At 40.7% G+C, this 19,865-nt stretch overlaps 1 protein-coding gene across 9 annotated transcripts in view; it reads right to left on the bottom strand.

The window, feature by feature from the left end:
• DGKH (diacylglycerol kinase eta) overlaps positions 1-19,865 on the bottom strand; it is a 178,879-nt gene that overhangs the window by 106,826 nt on the left and 52,188 nt on the right. The window lies entirely within an intron of this gene.

Raw genomic sequence — 19,865 nt, 5'->3', positions numbered from 1 at the left:
CCCCCTTCAGTGTGACGTGCGCACTGCCTCGTATATAGTAAGTGTTCAATAATGGTGGAAAACGTAGAGGGGCAATTTCATGTAATGATTAAGAGCATGGACTCTAGAGCCAGAAACTTTCTATTTACCTCCTGATGCCAACACTTAGTGACTGGAGGATCTTAGGAAAGTTATTGAACTTCTTCACGCCTTTATTATTCATCTGGAAAATGGGACAACACCATGACATACCTTACAGGGTTGTTGTGAGGAATACGTTAAAAACATATAAAGGACTTACTGCATGGCATGTAGTAAGTGCTCATTAAATGTTATCATTAACTATGTATTATTGTAACAAACAGAGTCAAAGCACTATGCGTAGTGGTCCAGCACAGTGGAAGCATCAGCTCCTTCAGAGGGAGTCGAAGAAGTCTTCCCAGAGGAGAGCCCGGGGTATGTCTTAAAGGAGTTGATCAGAATGACAAGGGACGGAGAAGCCTATTTTAAGTGTGTACAAAAGTAGAAAGACTTAAAACAGCATGCATATTTGGGGAATCTTCAAAGAATTTTTGTTTATGAAGACAGAGTAGGGTTGGCGGTGAGGGAGCAACAGGAGACGTGGCTGGAGAAGGCAGGTAGGGGCTCTGTGGCTCTGAGCCAGACCCTGTGCTGAGTCTGACCCCATACTTCATGTATGAAATTCATTTCATTATCACCAACAAGATACTTAGAACCCTCCGGCATCCTCTAGTACCGCTCCCTCCCTTTGTCCACAATGATGTTTTGCTTTTCAGTGGCCATGCATGTTCGTCTTAGGTCTGGACACCACATACTCTCTCCTCCTAGGCTGCTCTTCCCTCAGATATCCATCTGACCAACTCCTCACCTCCTTCAAGTCTCTGACCTTCTCAGTGAGACCCACAACCCTGACTTCTTATCAATACCACAATGCGATCTCCATATTTTCCCTCATCTTACTTACTCCCTCACACAAAGCCCTTACTATCCTCTTCTAATGTATGATGCAATTTGCCGATGGATTATGTTTATTGTGCTACCCCTTTTAGAATAGAATTTACCTGAGTTTATTATATCTAATAAAGTTAAATTCAATGCTTCATTTTAATTGGAAGGAAAGAAGAAAGGAAGGAAGAAGGAAAGTACACTTATAGCAAACTAAACTTACAGTCCTCCACTGAGAGTGTCCTTGGGAAACATGTCATGGGACTGACTCAATAGCCCCCCCTTGGGATGGGGTCCAAGAGGGGGTCACGTTTATACCAAATTCATAAAAGAGCAGTAATGAAATACTGAGCCTCCAGGACAAAAACAGCTCATAGAACCAAAATGTTAAACCCATCTCACTGGAGGGCCCAGTGATGCATCTCAAGTGCCAAAAATATTATCCGGCACACACAATATGCAGATCTCTATGAATGAATAGCAGGTACTGAGGTAAAACTCATGTCTGACTCCAGAGTTTATTCCCAATCTCTACACTACATTGTTTTTTATTACCCACAAGACATAAACTATTGAGAAAAATGTGTTGTCACCAGTAAGATAGCCTAGTTCTATTAGTGTTTACTTTCAATGTCAAGGAGAGATTTTTCTCGATAGCTTGCTCTGAGATTGTCTTCCAGGAATTGTAAACTTTGGTGATAACAAAATATTTTTGAAACTTCATACCACAGAGCTCGATTTGGAGTCAGACAGACAGACTTCAAGCCGGGCTCCACCACACACCGAAAATAGGAAGCTGGGCAAGTTGCCTTAGCAATCTGTCCCAGTCTCCTCTCCTGAAATACAGGAATAATAATAAGACCAGCTTCACAAGCTTGTTGCATCTAAGTTAATTATACGATAATGGCCGGAGAGCACTTAGCACACTGTCTGGGTTACAGAAAACATTCAATAAATGGCAGAAAGTGTTATTATTATGATATCATTATGCTATTAAGTTCGGGGAGTATTTGCCAGGCACCAAATTCTAAGAGCTTCTTGGAAGAAGAAAGAGAACAAGTGTCTGCAGGCCACGGTAAGGGCAAATAACAGCTGGAGCAGAAGGGGAGAGCGTCAAGAGATGAGGTCAAAGGAGATAAAAGCCAGGAGATGAGGCCACAGTGGGGAACTCACTTTTTATTGTACGTGCAAAAAGCTAGTGGGATGTCTGAAGCCGGAGAGCGAGAATGGGGAAGTGTCCAAGGGGGAGACACTAGGGACTTGAGTGCAAGTTGTCGCATCACTGAGATGGAGAGAAGTGGAGCGATTTGAGATGTGATTTTGGAGGCTGAATCCACTGGGTTTACTGATAGGCATAAAGGGCAAGAGAAATGAGAAGAATCAAGGAAAAGTCTAAGCCTTTGGCTTGGGCAACCAGATGTAAAAGACCGAGAGAAAGGGGTGTAGGAAGAGTGATGCAGTGAGCGGTGTTGCTGCACTGCTGGAGCATCTGGTGGCACCCAGGGGAGAGTCCTAACCCTTACACTAAAACACAAAGTACTGAAATACCATAAAAATATAACTCACGTGAAGAACAAATCAGTTGTTCTAGAAGTGAATGTATTGGGATTTTTGTAAAGTTTTGTTTAAGGCAATGAGGCCAAGTTTGGCCTATTTATGTTCTTAAGCACTAAGGAAAGCATCAGTAACCTACTTCATTCTCCACATAGTTATCAGAGTTATTTTCTTTTTTTTTTAAGATTTACTTATTTATTTACTTATTATTCATTTATTTAGAGAGAGATTAAGAGAGAATGAGAGCACAAGCAGGAGGAGGGGCAGAGGAAGACGAGAGAGAGAATCGTAAGTAGACTCCACTGCTGAGCCCAGAGCTTGATGCGGGGCTCGATCCCAGGACCCTGAGATCATGACCTGAGCCAAAATTCAAGAGCTGACCACTTAACCAACTAAGCCACCCAGCACACCAGACTGATTTGCTAAAATGAAAATCTGGTTATGTTATACCACAGCTTAATTCTATTTTTCCCACAGCATAAAGCCCAAACTTGCATACGTACCATAGAAGACCCTGCAGCATCTCTCCAACCTCGTCACCTACTCCTGCCCACGCTCCTCCCTCCGCCCTAAATGGCTTCTCAACTGGCCCATCTTGAAAACCCTTCTCCATCTCAACTCTGATCCAGTGCCACTGCCCCTGTGATGGCTTCCCTGACCCTTAAGAGGAAGTCAGTAACCCCACCTTTGTCCCTCTGAAGTGCCTTACCCTACGTGTATAACAGCATCTATGGCACCAGATGGCACCGGCTTACTTGTGTGTGGTCCAGCCACAATGTGACCTTCCTAAGAGCAAAGACAGCATCCTACACCATCTAACACACTGGCTAACACTTTAGGGCCTCTGTAAATGTTGCCCTGAACAGCTTTTAGCTAAAGTAAAATAGTATGCAGATAACTTTGTATTTTTAAAGAATGAAAGAATTAGAAAACAGGGCACAGTGGCTGGATATGATACTAGGTTTTCCAGCATTCAGCGGGTCTGAGCCCACTTCTTTTCATGCATATAAAACCAGCAGCTGCAATGCACAAAGGTATATGGATCCCTGACTGAGGGGTTGGGGACAGATGGGAAGAAGACAGGAAAATGTCCATCTATCCTGATTGCTAATTTGGAGATGATCCTTACATAGTCCCTTTCAAAGCAAATAGTTTATCTGGTTTTTTTTTTTTCTGTATCACTTTATGTTCTTTAAATGTTGCATAAGCATGGATTAATCGGCAATGTGTGAGGCTGTAGGGGGAATATGAAGATGTGAAAGACACAGTCCTTATCTTCATGCATTTACAAACTTCTTTATGTTACACAGTTAATTTAAAATTCTTTAAAAAAAAAAGAAGAAAGAAAAGACATTCTGAGGCTAGGTTACTTTCTTCTAAAAGATGGGATCTAAAATATTTAACTAGAAAGTACTTATTCACATGAAAGTCAATCCTCAAAATAAACTTCTGTTTATATATGGCTAGTTAAACAAACACTTCTTATAAAAGAAGGAGTATAACAAAAAATGATTAATTTGCAACAGCTCTAGAAAATATAATCATATTATCAAGTGTGGTTCAGAGAAAAACATGTGTTGGTCCAAAAATCCCAAAACACTGCATATACTAAGTGAATAAACAAGAAATCGTTCCTTAAAATCATGTTTATTATGTTCAATGTTCATGTTCAACTAGAATAACAATTTGAAGTTAGTAGCAGATGAAAGAAAGTTTATGATCAGAGAATTATAATTAAGAACCTGTTAAAATTAAGTATTAAATTTTATTTTTATTTTGCTCACAATCTCCAGGACAAGGGATACACCGTTCCTTCCCTCAAAAAAGAGCTTAGAAACATTTACATTTAACTGACATTCAGTCATATAATCTGGCAGATATTAGTTTAGTGCTATCCAACACTTATGAAAAGTCAGTAAAGCCATGTAGACTTCGCTGTAATCCAATAACCCAGTTTCCAGATGTTAAAAGCAAAAAGTTCAATGAACTTGGCCTTGGAAAAAATTATTTCAATAAAATAAACTTAAAGTTGAAAACTCTCTTATCTAGCTGGCTTTCCAAGGAGGTCTGTAGTCTCATGTCCTAAAGCTGTGGAATTGCTTATTTCATGTTCCTTGTCTAGCTCCAAAAAAAGTAATTTCTCTTTTATTTTTTTTAAGATTTTATTTATTTATTCATAAGAGACACACAAAGAGAGAGAGAGGCAGAGACATAAGCAGAAGGAGAAACAGGCTCCACACAGGGAGCCTGATGTGGGACTCGATCCCAGGACTCCAGGATCACGCCCTGGCCCAAAGGCAGGTGCTAAACCGCTGAGACACCCAGTCATCCCTCTCTTTTCAAAAATTTTAAAATCATTTAAATCTTTAAAAAAATATTAGAGCACATGGGTGCTCTAAGGTTTCACCTATAATTTCAGAAACACCTGTGTGCCACAAGTTGAAGCTCCTTGGGTGGAATACTACTTTACTGTCCCAAGGAGAGCACAATTTTAATAGTCACTCAGTGAGCCATTTTATAAAGCAAAGAATTTTTGAAAAATCAGTTACTGCCCGATTATCTGATAAATGTACATTTTCGTATGCTGACTTTTTTTGGCCATCAAATAGGTGTGGTGAAACGCTTCATATAGTGAAATGGAAATGTCAGCGATGACTCATCTTTTACAGATGTCTTCAAAAATTCCAGAAGAATCTATAGCTTCTCCTCATCTTGTCCCAATATGACCCCGTAACTTCTCTTCTAAGGAATGGGAATGAAATTAGTTATTATGGACTGAATGTTTGTGTGTCCTCCCAAAAGTGAAATTCTAACCCCAAATTTGTTGTTATTAGGAGGTAGGGCCTTTTAGGATTTGTGACCTTATAAAACAGACCCCAGACAGTTCCTTCTGCCACATGAGGACACAGCAAGATGATGGACATCTATGAACCAGAACGCAAGCCCTCACCAGACACTAAATCTGCCAGTGCCCCGATTGGGACTTCCTAGCCTCCAGAACTGTGAAAAATGAATTTGTTGGGGAGGCCCTCCAGTGTACGGTATTTTTCTTATAGGAGCCTGAACAGACTGAGACGTGGGTCGAGAGAGTTTTCACACCACTTCCTTCTCATCTCTCTCTCCCTTTTTAAAGATTTTATTTTTTAAGTAATCTCTACACCCGATATGGGACTTGAACTTACAACCGAGAGAGATCAAGAGCAGCATGCTCCACTGACTAAGCCACCCAGGCACTCCTCGCCCCCATCTCTCTTAACTATTGTCAATTCTATCCCCTCGAATAGGAAATTTTTCTTTGACACATACATTTCCTTATCTGTTTTTGTTATATAAGCTCCTGAACGCTGTCTGTGCCTTCTTGTGTGCCTGTACAGAACCTATAATATCGTTGAGCCTATTTGACTTTCTTTAATGGTAAGTCCCTTTGGTTTTATAGACTTTAGTCTCTAAATTGGAATTAATACCTGTATATCAATATGTGCTATGATGACACACAAGGGAGTGGATACAAAAGAATACATAATTCTTTAAAAATGTAGTATGACAAGATATTATCTTGACTAATCTTAGTCCCTAGCATAAGTATTGTTTATTATAGTAAGATTTCATTTCTTCAGTCCATCCCTTTCCACTCCTCCTGTCATTGCCTTGGACCTCCAAGCTCCTCCAACTCCCTTGGACCCAACAGTTTCCTAAATGTCCTCCATGCCATCCATTTTTCCCACCACTAGTCCATTCTTTCCACCATGGACAGAATTATTCCCCAACAACAGATTTGATCCCGTCAAACTCTAGTTTAATATGTTCAGTGGTTTCCTATCACCCACAGAATAATTCTAGCCGTATGAACTGGGCATGCAGATCCCCCTTCCACAAGTGACCCATCTTCTTGTGCGGGTTCATCTTCAAGAGTCCTAAATTCACCTAATAGCAGAGTAGAAGAGAAGCACTTGCTAATCCTCAAACCCTCTATGCTTCCCTATGTCCAGTCTCTTTCATGAGTTCTTCCTTCTGCTTATAACATGGTCCTTTGCTTCTTGTAACCCCTACCCCAAGGCTCGGGCCACCAGTACATCCTAGGTATATCCATAGCACTATGCTCATACATAATTTAGAGCATTAGTCTTGTTGTATAGAGATTTTTAAAAATCTGTGTCTCGAGAGAGACACAAACTAAGGGCCGCTGGAGGGGAAGGGGTTTGGGGGAACAGGGTAACTGGGTGATGGGCATTAAGGAAGGCATGTGATGTAATGAGCACTGGGTGTTATATAAGACTGGACTTCTACCTCTGAGACCAATAATACATTATATGTTAATAATAGACTTAAAAAAAATTTTTTTAAATTGTGTGTCTCTCCTATATCTTATTTACTTTTCCATCCTCCATATAGCCATATATGGCCATACAGCCATATAACCTGACATTAAGAAAACAATTAATATATGTGAATCAATTTATTGAGTAATCAGTGAAGGTTGTTTAACCTGTTTATCCTATGAGGCCACTGTGAAGCTCAATGGGGACTGTTTATCCTGTGAGGCCCCAGGAACAATAGAATAGAGAATCCAGAAGTAGACCCTCAACTTTATGGTCATCTAATATTCGACAAAGCAGGGAAGACTATCCACTGGAAAAAAGACAGTCTCTTCAATAAATGGTGCTGGGAAAACTGGACATCCACATGCAGAAGAATGAAACTAGACCACTCTCTTGCACCATACACAAAGATAAACTCAAAATGCATGAAAGATCTAAATATGAGACAAAATTCCATCAGAATCCTAGAGGAGAACACAGGCAACACCCTTTTTGAACTTGGCCACAGTAACTTCTTGCAAGATACATCCATGAAGGCAAGAGAAACAAAAGCAAAAATGAACTATTGGGACTTCATCAAGATAAGAAGCTTTTGCACAGCAAAGGATACAGTCAACAAAACTAAAAGACAACCTACAGAATGGGAGAAGATATTTGCAAATCACGTATCAGATAAAGGGCTAGTTTCCAAGATCTAGAAAGAACTTATTAAACTCAACACCAAAGAAACAAACAATCCAATCATGAAATGGGCAAAAGACATGAACAGAAATCTCACAGAGGAAGACATAGACATGGCCAACATGCACATGAGAAAATGCTCCGCATCACTTGCCATCAGGGAAATACAAATCAAAACCACCATGAGATACCACCTCACACCAGTGAGAATGGGGAAAATTAACAAGGCAGAAAACCACAAATGTTGGAGAGGATGTGGAGAAAGGGGAACCCTCTTGCACTGTTGGTGGGAATGTGACCTGGTGCAGCCACTCTGGAAAATTGTGTGGAGGGTCCTCAAAGAGTTAAAAATAGACCTGTCCTACGACCCAGCAATTGCACTGCTGGGGATCGACCCCCAAGATACAGATGCAGTGAAACAACGGGACACCTGCACCCTGATGTTTCTAGCAGCAATGTCCACAATAGCCAAACTGCGGAAGGAGCTTCGGTGTCCATTGAAAGATGAATGGATAAAGAAGCTATGGTCTATGTATACAATGGAATATTCCTCAGCCATTAGAAATGACAAATACCCACCATTTGCTTTGATGGGGATGGAACTGGAGGGTATTATGCTGAGTGAAATAAGTCAATCGGAGAAGGACAAACATTATATGATCTCATTCATTTGGGGAATATAAAAAATAGTGAAAGGGAATAAAGGGGAAAGGAGAAAAAATAAGTGGGAAATATCAGAAAGGGAGACAGAACATGAAAGACTCCTAACTCTGGAAAACGAATTAGGGGTGGTGAAAGGGGAGGTGGGCGGGGGGTGGGGTTGACTGGGTGACGGGCACTGAGGGAGGCACTTGATGGGATGAGCACTGGGTGTTATTCTATATGTTGGCAAACTGAACACCAATAAAAAATAAATTTATAAAAAAAATTATTGAGTAATCAGGAAACAGAAAGTAAGAAATTGAAGTAACAACATCTGTGAACCAAAATTCCCCATGTGTAAAGTGAGGATAAAGATCACCTGCCACCTTCCTCAGAGTTGTGGGGATGAAACCGAATGTGTAAATATCTGTCATAAACCCCAAAGGCTATATTAAATATCAAGTCGCATAAGTAAGGTACTATTTTAGCATGTCATACTCGTGGGAAAAGGTGTTTTAAGTGGTTAAAGAGATAACACTCTTGAACAAGGGCCCAATGCTTATATAAAGGGAGATTATCACACAAAGACTATGTGTGTGTGTGTGTGTGTGTGCACGCACATGCATGAACCATTTATTTTATTCTATGTTGTGGTGGACATAGACAATTACATTTGAGTTTTATATTTTCTGAAAACCTTAATGAAATGAATTCTAAAGATAGTAAAAAAAATTAATATTCTAAGTGTTACATAAATGAGACATTTTTAAAGAGTAACATATAATAGTAAGATAATGTGTACTTCAATATGCAAATGACTACAATGGCGGACATAACAAAGGAAAGAGGTGATTACATCTATCATAAAATCTCCATTCATATACCAACCTCAAATGCCAGATGCAAAAAAAAAAAAATAAAAATTTAAAAAAATGCCAGATGCAGGAGTGACTAGTATGGACATCAGTGACATAATAATTTTCTGAAGTTGTAAAGAGCTCCTGGTAAAGTTCTGACCATAAACCAAAGTATACAGGCATCTGGGTGGCCCAGTTGGTTAAGCATCTGACTCTTGATTTCAGCTCGAGTCATGATTTTAAGGATCGTGAGATGGAGCCTTGCATTGGGCTCTGCACTGGGCATGAAGCCTGCTTAAGACTCTCTCTCTCCCTCCCCTTCTACTCCTCCCTCCCTCTCTGTCCCTCTTCCTCCTCTCAAAACAAACTGTAAGCTTCTCTTTCTACACACAGTAGTTATATACCTGGAAAATTAAAACCTTGTAACAATACTTTATGATTTTGTATTCTATGAAGTTAGGTTTTAACTCAGGTGATTATAAACAATGTTTGCCCATGATATCCTATAGGACATTTGAAGGTCATCAATGATAGAGGACAATTCTTTGAAGTTTTCACCTGCCAGGTATGTTGTAGGGTTGCTGGCTTGGAAGGCTCACTATGCCAAAATCACTGGGATGATTAAAAAAAAAAATGCATCCACAAATTTCCAAAACACCTCTACTGAGAATCACTGTTGTAAGGGCTCCAGATCTATCTGTACTCCTAATCTTTATCTGAGCCATTTTTTTAGGAGCAATTATGATGTCATTTTGGTGATGTATCTGGCAAGTTGTGGATTTGGAACCACTTCCACGAAGACCAATTTTAATCACATGAAGTATTCAGTCCCCAAAATGCATAATTCTCTAAACATTAAACATAAGAACACAGTGCAATCACGAACTAGCATTTAATAATGGAGCAAGGTTTACAACTACTATATATCACTATCTCACATCTTAGAACGTTGGCCTAAGAATAGTCCAGCAAGGATAGAAAGTGCCTTGGGTCCCACTGGCACTTCAAAATTCAATTAGCTGGAATAATTGAACTGATGGATCTACCATCCCAACTAGCCTGTGAGCGAAATGAGAGAAGGATGGGATCCACTGCAGTCACCACTGTGGCCCAGCACTTATCACAGTTCTTTGCACAGAAAATAGCCCCTAATCATTATATTAAGGAAACACTTGAATGAATGACGTAAGGAAATTTTGAACTGTACGTTATCTTAAGAGCTCTTAAAGGGAGAGCCTGGGCAGGGGCCTTGCCAGCATTCTGAGAGTTGGATCCAGAGGAACTTCCTTGGTGGCCATCTTCTCCTTGGCAAAGGCCCTTGGAGCAATTATAAGCATTTAGTTGTTGACTATTCTACTTTTTTTCCCCAAAAATTAAAAGCCATTCTGTTTTTATCCACTAGCATGTTTTCATCATTCTTAACGGAGGCCAGCTCTCTTGTCAACATTAATATTGGCTTTGGATGGCATACGAGGCAGATATATCTGGAGAATGTATAAATCAATTATTATTCTGAACAGATTTTCTATTCTTCCATATTTTATCCAACAGTCAAACTTACATAATTTGGCTTGAAAGGTGGCCAAACACGTCACTCATTTGATCCAATGTCTCTGAAACTACAAGTCTATCCTTATCACAAGTCTCAATGTATTGTGTCTCCTATCATAACATTGCTTTTTTTTTCTTTTACTAGCCCTTCTAAATATCCTTTGTGTGATTATAAAACAAGAACTATTTTTCTCCACAAACATGCCAGAAGCTATGCTGAATGATTACTGCCTCTCTTCTCACAGCTTTGGAAGGTCAGTCATTGGATCTCATTCTGAGTCTGTCTGTCTACCTCTTTTATCAGCCACGGGTTCAAATGCTTCAAGCCTGGCTTTTCTATGAGCCTCCAAAATTTCCCTCAGGTGCTCTAGATTCCAGACCTTTTTGGGTTTCCTGCTTTGTGTCCTTTCCCCTTCTGAATTTTATTCAACCATAAACTTCCTACTTCCTTAAAAACAAACTTGGACCTCTTTATTAATAGGACTATACATATGGGGGCCTCTGGGTAGTATAGTTGATTAAGTGTCCGACTCTTGGTTTCCGATCAGGTCATGATTTCAGGGTCCTGAGATCCAGCCCCAGGTCAAGAGACCACTTCAGATTTTCTCTCCCTCTGCCTCTGCCCCTCCCACTCATGCTCTCACTCTCTCTCTCTCTCTCTCTCTCTCTCAAATAAATAAATCAATCTAAAAATAATAAAAGGACTATACTATATTACATTAAGCTCTATTAAATACACAGTTGTTCTGAAATCTGGCCGGTCATCTGAATGACATGGAAAACTTGATGGACATTAAGAACCTCTGTTCATCTGGGAGGTTTTGATTCAATCAATCTGGGATAGGGCATAGAAACCTACACATATTAAAAGCTCTCTTGGTGATTGTAATCATCAGTCAGGCTTAATAAACCCTCACATAAACAATATTTAAGTAATAATTTGTAGAAACTCTACACTTAAAATGTGTCTTTCTCTAAGCGTGGAGCCCCATAAACATGCCGCTCCTGCCCTCTCTGCACCCCCACTGGCTCTGCTCCAGTAGAGGTGGGGGGGGCAATAATTTGGGTTTAATAACAGACCAGGCCCACTCCCATTTTCCCCTTCCTTCTCCTGAGAGCCAGCTACTCACAAGAAACCAGGTTCTACTCAACTATCGTTCAGAGAAAACAGGTACTTGATTCGCAGAAGAAGGTAAGGAATGAAGAGCTGGGATCTGCACTGGATACCACCATGTGCTGGGTAATGGTGGGACAGAGAAGAGTCATCCAGCTGCTTATCCTGCCCTTTCCCTAATATGTCTCCAGCCTGCACCAGCACCCAAAGCCAGGGCCAGCACCAGCCTGACCCTGCCAAGAAAGCAAATGCCAGTAGAGGAACTGCAGTGATTACAAGAAGGGGATGGATGTTTCAGTGAGGAGCCAGGTGATAATGCACTAATACAGAGGTAGTCCAGCCTACAGAGGAATGGACACATGGTGTTTTTCTGAAGCCAGTGTTTAATGACAATGGAAGAGGGTGATGCAGGCGCTTTGCCATTTACATCACAAAACAATACCCCTTTTATAAGATGCCACTTGGAGCAGCTGTCCTCCAGCAGTTTTGTGCACTAGAAGAATCTGAGGAGATATGACCAGGTGCTTTGAAAAAGTGACCCAACCTGACCAGCTCAACCTCCTCATTCTGGGGTACCTCACAGGAATTTCTACAGTTCCATGAAACCCAGTTCGAAAATTGTGAGGCAAGAAGATTACATGTGTTTCAATACAATGATATTTAATGTTCATACAATAAAACCTTGCCATTTAATATCTTAGAAGGTAAGGAAATAGTTTTTTTTTTATTTGCATTCTTAGAAAAATATATAACCTCTATTGGTTTCTGTTGATTTTACCAGAATTGTTACTTTTACATATAACACTGGCTCAGGTTGTCTAGGATATATAGGTTGAGACAAAAATGTAGTGTGGTCGTCCGTCATACACTGGAAGCATACACCCTCTAGTGCTGTGCATACAAGTGGCTGTCAAGTCAAGTGAGGCATAAAACTCTAAAACGGGTCTTTGGTTCTGCAGTTTTTCATCCTGCCATGTCAATCCAATGATGGAAAAGGCTTTCCGTCACAACTCCTGTCTAAAAAGGAAAAAAATCTAATGTGGCAGACAAAGGCCAGTTATGCTGCAGCATGCACAAACCCTGAGAAGTGATTACTAGGTCTGCTCCTCAAGAAACCGAGAGAACACACGCACCAGGACAAAAAATGAAGAACCCATACTTCCCTGGTGCCTACTGAGGTATTCTGAAAATTTTAAATATATTCCAAATATCTTTGTTATTTTATTTGATAGATCATGAACCCTAATATTTGGGACATTGATATTTAAATGTAAATGAATATATTCCAAAGCAAAGTCATGGAGGTTACACAACGTATTATAATTACCCTCTTTGCTAATGAACCATCCAGTTCATATTAAAGTACTTTGTCCCTTATATTGGTTTGTAATTTTCTTGAGAAGACCTATATACATGTAAATTACCTTCCTGAGATTGTAGTTATTCTGTGAAGTTTTATTTGTTCATTCCTAAAATTAAGTTCTACCTCTACTTTCGATATATTCCTTCTTTAGGAGTTTCTGAATGCAGTTTTCCAAATAATATTTAAAAAATTAAAATATGTGCTTTTATAAAGTGCTCTTACACTTTTATTTAAAGGAGAACATACAACACGCACACGCCGAGTCAACATCAGACATACTTTCATAAAATACAATGAACTACAACAGATTACCACTGGGTGGTAGTGGTGTCATGCCTAATGCTCAGGTTTTCTTCCAGAGACAGGAACACGGGTAGGCCTCTTGTCAGAGTTCCTTGCCTATACCTGAGAGCGGCACATAACTGCATTGTAAAGGGGTTTTTAAAAAAAATCTATTTTTCCAATTCTGAATTTACTTCTTCCCCTATCAAACGCCTCTACTCACTTCCAAGAATAATCCTTTGCCCACACATGATGTTCTGATGTAACCACTTTCCCACAAGGCCACAATGACACAACTATTTTGATGTGCAGGCATTTTGATGTGGCCTAAAATAAACCACTAAATGCTATGTTAATTTTTTAAACTAGTAACTAATGTACAAAACAGACAACCTCACGCCAGGCCTGAGTCTCACAAGTCTGCTGCTCTCTCTGGCGTTCCCAATCTTAGACTGCTGTTCGGCTGAGGGAGAAGCTTAGAGTCAGTGGTGCAGCCAGCAATGAGAAGGGAAATAAGGTGAAGCTCAGGTTTGGTAGCTGGTAGCCTGACCACATATAACCAGGAGTCATATATTTACTACATATACTTATCTCAGAAAGGGCTATTAACCATTCTCTGCAAAAATATCTGCTTATTTTCTGGAGTTTTGATTACATCTTAGATAACCTGCCTCTCAAATTCTCTGGTTCTTCTTCAGAGATAACATGGCTCCCTAAAGCATAAGAAATTCTCAGATCTCTGCCCATTCTCTGAACTGATAGGTAAATATGTAACATAAATTACATATATGCTATTTTCAAAAGATAAACTATTTTAATGATGGTTTCAATAAGCAGGACTCATACCCCTAAAAGAATAATCTAGTTCTATCAGATTTTTTTAAAGATTTATTTATGAGAGAGAGAATGAGCAGGGGACGGACAGAGGGAGAGAGAGAGAGAGAGAATCTCAAGCAGACTCCCCACTGAGTTTGGAGCCCCACTCGGGGCTTGATCTCACGATCCTGAGATCATGACCTGAGCCAAAACCCAGAGTCAGACTCAACTGACTGAGCCACCCAGAAGCCCCTCAGTTCTACCATATTTTTTTTAAAAACATTTTAACTGTTCACAAAAATGGATAAAATCAAATGTGGGTGCCCTCTGTGATCAGGATGGGGCAGAGATGTAGGCTGTGTAAGTAAGCTACTAGGTGAAACATGGGTTCTACGCTTTGGCCATAACAGTCGGTTCCTTCATGGGATCCATCTCCCTCTGAGATCTTCCCTGCCCTACTCTCTCCCTTGTCAGAAAAATTTAACTCTTCCCTCTTCTGTGCTCTCTAGTACACTGTTCTTCTGTCTCTCTCTACACTAGTCTAATAATCGGTTCACACGATGGGTAGTGGTGCAGCGCTATGGCCTGGTTGCAAATCCAACTCCACAGCCGACTGGCTGTTAAAGATGTGGGGCAAATCACTGCACCTACATTTCCTCTCCTTCACCAAGGTAGATGACGACGATGACAACCAATTCATCGGGGTGTCATTCAGACTGCATGATTCAATATGTGTAAAGTGTGTTTCCTGAGACACAGTGCTCAGTAGATCAGTGGTTCTCATGTTGTTCTTGCTTCTGTCCGCTACTCCTTTAGTGTCAGTAGGCTGCCCAAAGGCAGGACCATGTTGACTTCATCTCTGTGGGGCTAGTAGCCAGCCCCATGCCCCTCGTCCCTATGCTACCCAATTGTGATCAGTTTGTTGATCAACTATTCTCTCTCTCCATACCTAATTGTTCCCCCTCATACACTGCTCCCTTGGCATGTCTGATCTGAAAAAGTAAAAAACTTTTTTTCACCTGGTCATTACATCTGAGGTCACAATCTCACAATCTCTGCCTTCCTCCCCATTACTACAAACCTTCTTTTGAAAAAAAAAAAGAATATTCTTGCTGTCTCTTTCACTTTTCTTCAGCCTCACCAGATAATCTCCCTTTTTCTTCAAGAAAACAGCCCTACGGCTATTTCCAATAATACCCTATATGCCAAATCTCTCTGGGTGAACTCACCCCTCGCATAGCTCCAATTATGTCCTCTAAGTATACAGATAATTCCTCAAACAAATTTCTAAATTTATTCTCAAGTTTTTAAATTTTTTTAAGATTTTTTAAAAATTTATTCATGAGAGGCAGAGACATATGCAAGGAGAGAAGCAGGTTCCATGCAGGGAGCCCGATGTGGGACTCGATCCTGGGACTCCAGGATCACGCCCTGAGCCAAAGTCAGATGCTCAGCCGCCAAGCCATCAGGGGTCCCAATTCTCAAGTTTTTTTACTCCAGCTCCTTTTATAGCTCTTAACTGACATCCCCACATGGAGACACTATCACCACCTGAAACCCTACAAGTACATTTTATTTCATGTAACGTGTGTCTTAGTACAATGGAAAAAAAAAACATTGCTCTGGTTCAGGAAACCTAGATTCTAATTTTGAAACTTCCAGGTAATAACTACACAACACTGGGTAAAAGTCACCCATCCGGAATTCAAACTGAATGCAGCACCTTCCCACGGCAACTCTGCTCCTCTTCCTGTGACCCCATCTGTTAGCAGCAGCAGCATTTCCCTAGAAGCACACAATCCACAAACTGCCAAGCTATCCTCCATTCTCCCTTGCTCCTAAATCCTTTAGGGTGCCATTGAAATATTTTTGAAATCTGGTCTTCAGGGCACCTGGGTGGCTCAGTGGTTGAGGGTCTTTGGCTCAGGGCATGATCCTGGGGTCCTGGGATAGAGCCGCCCCGCAGGGAGCCTGCCTCTCCCTCTGCCTATGTCTCTGCCTCTCTCTTTGTGTCTCTCATGAATAAATAAACTATTTTTTAAAAATCTGGTTTCCTTTCTGCTCCAACCACCACTGCTGCAATGCTAGTCACTTTGTTACTTCTCACCCAGACACGAACCATGAACTCCTATGAAGCCATCAGGACTAGCCCTGGGGGAAGAACTGCTGGAGACAGGAGCTGCATCAGCTGGCCCCACTACCACCCAGGCCAACCCTTCATTCAGAAGTTACTGCTGCTCCAGTCTGAGTTTGGAAGGGTGGAAAAGAACTCTACTGTTAATAGCTCATCACAGAGGAAGACAGATCACTCGAGACTTGGCCAAAGGTTGGCAGAAACAAAAGAGACAAAACCTAGAGGGCCCTGGTACACAATATGAACAAAATACCTGTGTCCTCCAGATCTGTGAGACCAAACACGGACCCTGGGACATTTCTGTCCTGGTCTCCCCAGCAAGTGCAGACCAAGTATTCTCTTACCATCAAGAAACACAAGCTGAGAGAAACACCACACTCAAGGTGTCCGAACCAAAACCAAGAAGCCAAACCCTCCTGCTGGCCTGGACGGGGCTCCTTCTCATAGCTCTTACTCCTCTGAGTATAGGAACGGGGGATGCTAACTGAACATTACAAGCCAACCCATGTTTCCTACTGTTCATAAAAGAAAATCATATGACCTAAACTGCTCCTTCGTTCTAATTAATTAACCATACTCCTTCCATCTCCTCTTCCATAATTGTTTCCTTAAGCTACGGCTCTCATCCTATCATTTCCCCATCTGAAGTCTTTGTTGGTTGCTCAAAACCACAGAATAAAGCAGAACCTCTATATTTAGGGCCTTTGGCTATATTTAGGGCCCTAAATATATATAATATATTTAATAATATATTATAAATATATTTATATATTTATATATAATACTTATTTATATATATTTATTATATATACATATAAATATATTTATATATATATATATATAATATAAATCTGTGCCTCCAACCCAGGCACAGATTCCCCCCTCACTGCCCTACAGCTGATGGTCCTGGCACACCGGTCTACCTGCCACTGCCTGAACAAAACGCACATCCTCCCATCTTGAGGCCTTTCTATAAATCTTTCCGCAGACCCAGAATGCTCGTCCCCAGGATCTTTCCCCTCATTGACTCACCCTTCAACATGGGGCTTAACACACTCCTTTCCAAATGTGTCTGCCAAGGAGAGTTCACTCATTGGTACTACCATGTGCTCAGTCCTCACCGGGCCCTATTTGTAAAAGGTAATGTGTGTAAGAGGAGAGCAATGTGCTAAGATGATGTTTACTCTAAAAAGCTTATCTCTTCTATTTTCAATATTGTCAGTGGCACATGAATTCTGAAAAATATATTACAGTATGAAAAGAAAATAAATCATAAAACAGGTCAAGTTACCCACTCAGTCTTTTAGGAGACTGTTTAACTCTATCTCCCTAACCCTTAAAAGTCCTTCTAGAATCCACATTATTTTATTTCTTCCGCATCTTATTCACACTCCCACTCACTTGAGAAAACCGTTGAAAAAAAAATGTGAATGTTTTTTGTTATTGTCAGGATGGAAGGAAACATTTCCTTTCCCTCTTTTCAATTCACATATCCCAGTATCTTGGATGCCTATGTCAGGCCATATTACACATGTACCTTTATTATGTATGATTCTCTGAATACACACAGAATCCATCTGCTGAGATTATACAGAGCCAGGGGAGACTCTCCCCTTAGAGGGTGAGGAAAATAAAGACTAGTTGACTCAGATGCCAAAGAATTCAAATTCCTGAAGTGCAAGGGTAAATTTCAGGTTTGATGGAATATATTGTATTTTATATACCTTTTCATTCATTAACACATGCTTACTGTCTACTGCAAAACAGTTAACAACGCCTGCCTTCATGGAGCTAATAATATAATAAAGATCATGCTTAAGATTCTATGAAGGATTTTTAATAACATCTGATTTCATTTTAATTTGTCTACATATAAAAGGTGTAATTTAGTCATCAACTTATAAACCTTACTAAACTAGTTCATAAGTAGGACCCCCCCCCAAAAAAATCTGAAAATATCACGTAAAAGGGTAAATATAAAAGTTTTAAGACATCCAATGAATACTCAAAAAATAGTTTTCTACACGAAAAAACAAGCAGCTGCCCCAGGGTAGCATAATCAAAGTATAAATGGGCAAAGTACAAAATCAAAGTAAAAAAAAAAAAAACAAAAACAAAACAAAACAAAAAAAACTATACCACTCACTTCCAAAGAAATGCCTGTTGTTTTCTTTTTTATTTTAGATATCAAATGTACAACCTTAGGTTATTGAGTTTAAAACTACATGCATACGCATACACTTACACACAGCCTCACAAATTGTTTCAGAAAGTCAAGATCATACATATTTCATAAAAAGCACCTCTGGAAATTTTTCTATTCACAATGACTCCACCAATACGCTTTACTACTAATATTGGTTTTTCCTATAACAGGAGAATGGCAAGTAACCAACCTCAGAAATGTTATGATGGGTGACTATTGGCCTTAGGCACTAAATAGAACTTTGTTTAGTAAATAGACAAGTCTCAGGATGGAATGACCCTATGCAGAACAGAGAGAAACCTTTGTGTGAGGAAACCTCTAGCAGCCTACGGTGATCCATTCTTCCCGTCCTGAATCTTGGCCTTGTAGCACCACTCCATTTCCTGGCCTCCCTTGCATGTGGCCATGTGACCAAGTTTCGGCTAACAGGGTGTGAGTAGAAGTGATAGGTGCCTCTTGTCATCCCCTTATGGATGTTTCGCCTGGGTTTGAACTCACTTTTTGCTGGTTGGCAATGGTGATGCCATGAGCAACCTTGGAAGCTGCCTGGTAACACTACATTTGTCAGGTGTGATAGGAAAAATAGTTGTGTTCCCTCCAAATTCCTATGTTGAAGCCTAATCCCCAATGTGATGGTAATTGAAGGTGGAGATGTTGGGAGGGGATTGGGTCATGAAGGTGGAGCCCTGATGAACGGGCTTTAGTGTCCTCAAGAAAGAGACTCCAGAGAGCTCCCTTACCCCTTCCGCCATGTGAGGGCTCAAGGAGAAGATGCCCATTTGTGAACTAGGAAACTGGCCCTCACCAGACACTGCATCTGCCAGCACCTGATCTTGGGCTTCCCAGCCTCCAGAACTATGAGAAATAAATGTGTTGTGCATAAACCATCCAGTCTGTGGTCTTGTGTTACAGCAGCCTGAATGAACAAAGACATGAAGCTTTTTGCAACTGCATGTCCCCACGTGGTTAAGATCTTGCCAACTGAATGCGAGCAGAAGTTATGGGTGTCACTTTGGCCCAGGCCTTTATACAGGGCCTACCTCCTCTATGCTCTCTTTAGCCATTTTTCTGGCCAGAACCTGGAAGTGGTGACATAGTTTTGACCACACAAGCAAGGATAATTCCCTGGGGAGATGCCAAAGAAACAACATGGAAGGGGGGAGCCTGAGTGGCTCAGTCAGTTAAGCGTCTGCCTTCAGCTTGGGTCATGATCCCGGAGTCCTGGGACTGAGCCCTGTATTGAGCTCTCTGCTCAGTGGGGAGTCAGCTTCTCTCCTTCTGTCCTGCCCCTGGCTTGTGCTCCCTCTCCTCCCTCTCTCTGTCAAATGAATGAATGAATGAATGAATGAATGAATGATCAATCTTAAAAACCAAACAAACAACATGGAAAAAACAAGGATC

Source organism: Canis lupus, chromosome 17, assembly GCF_048164855.1.
Source record: "Canis lupus baileyi chromosome 17, mCanLup2.hap1, whole genome shotgun sequence".
NCBI lineage: Eukaryota > Metazoa > Chordata > Mammalia > Carnivora > Canidae > Canis > Canis lupus.
Note: the sequence above shows the minus strand (reverse complement) of the source record. Positions and strands in the feature narration are given on the sequence as shown.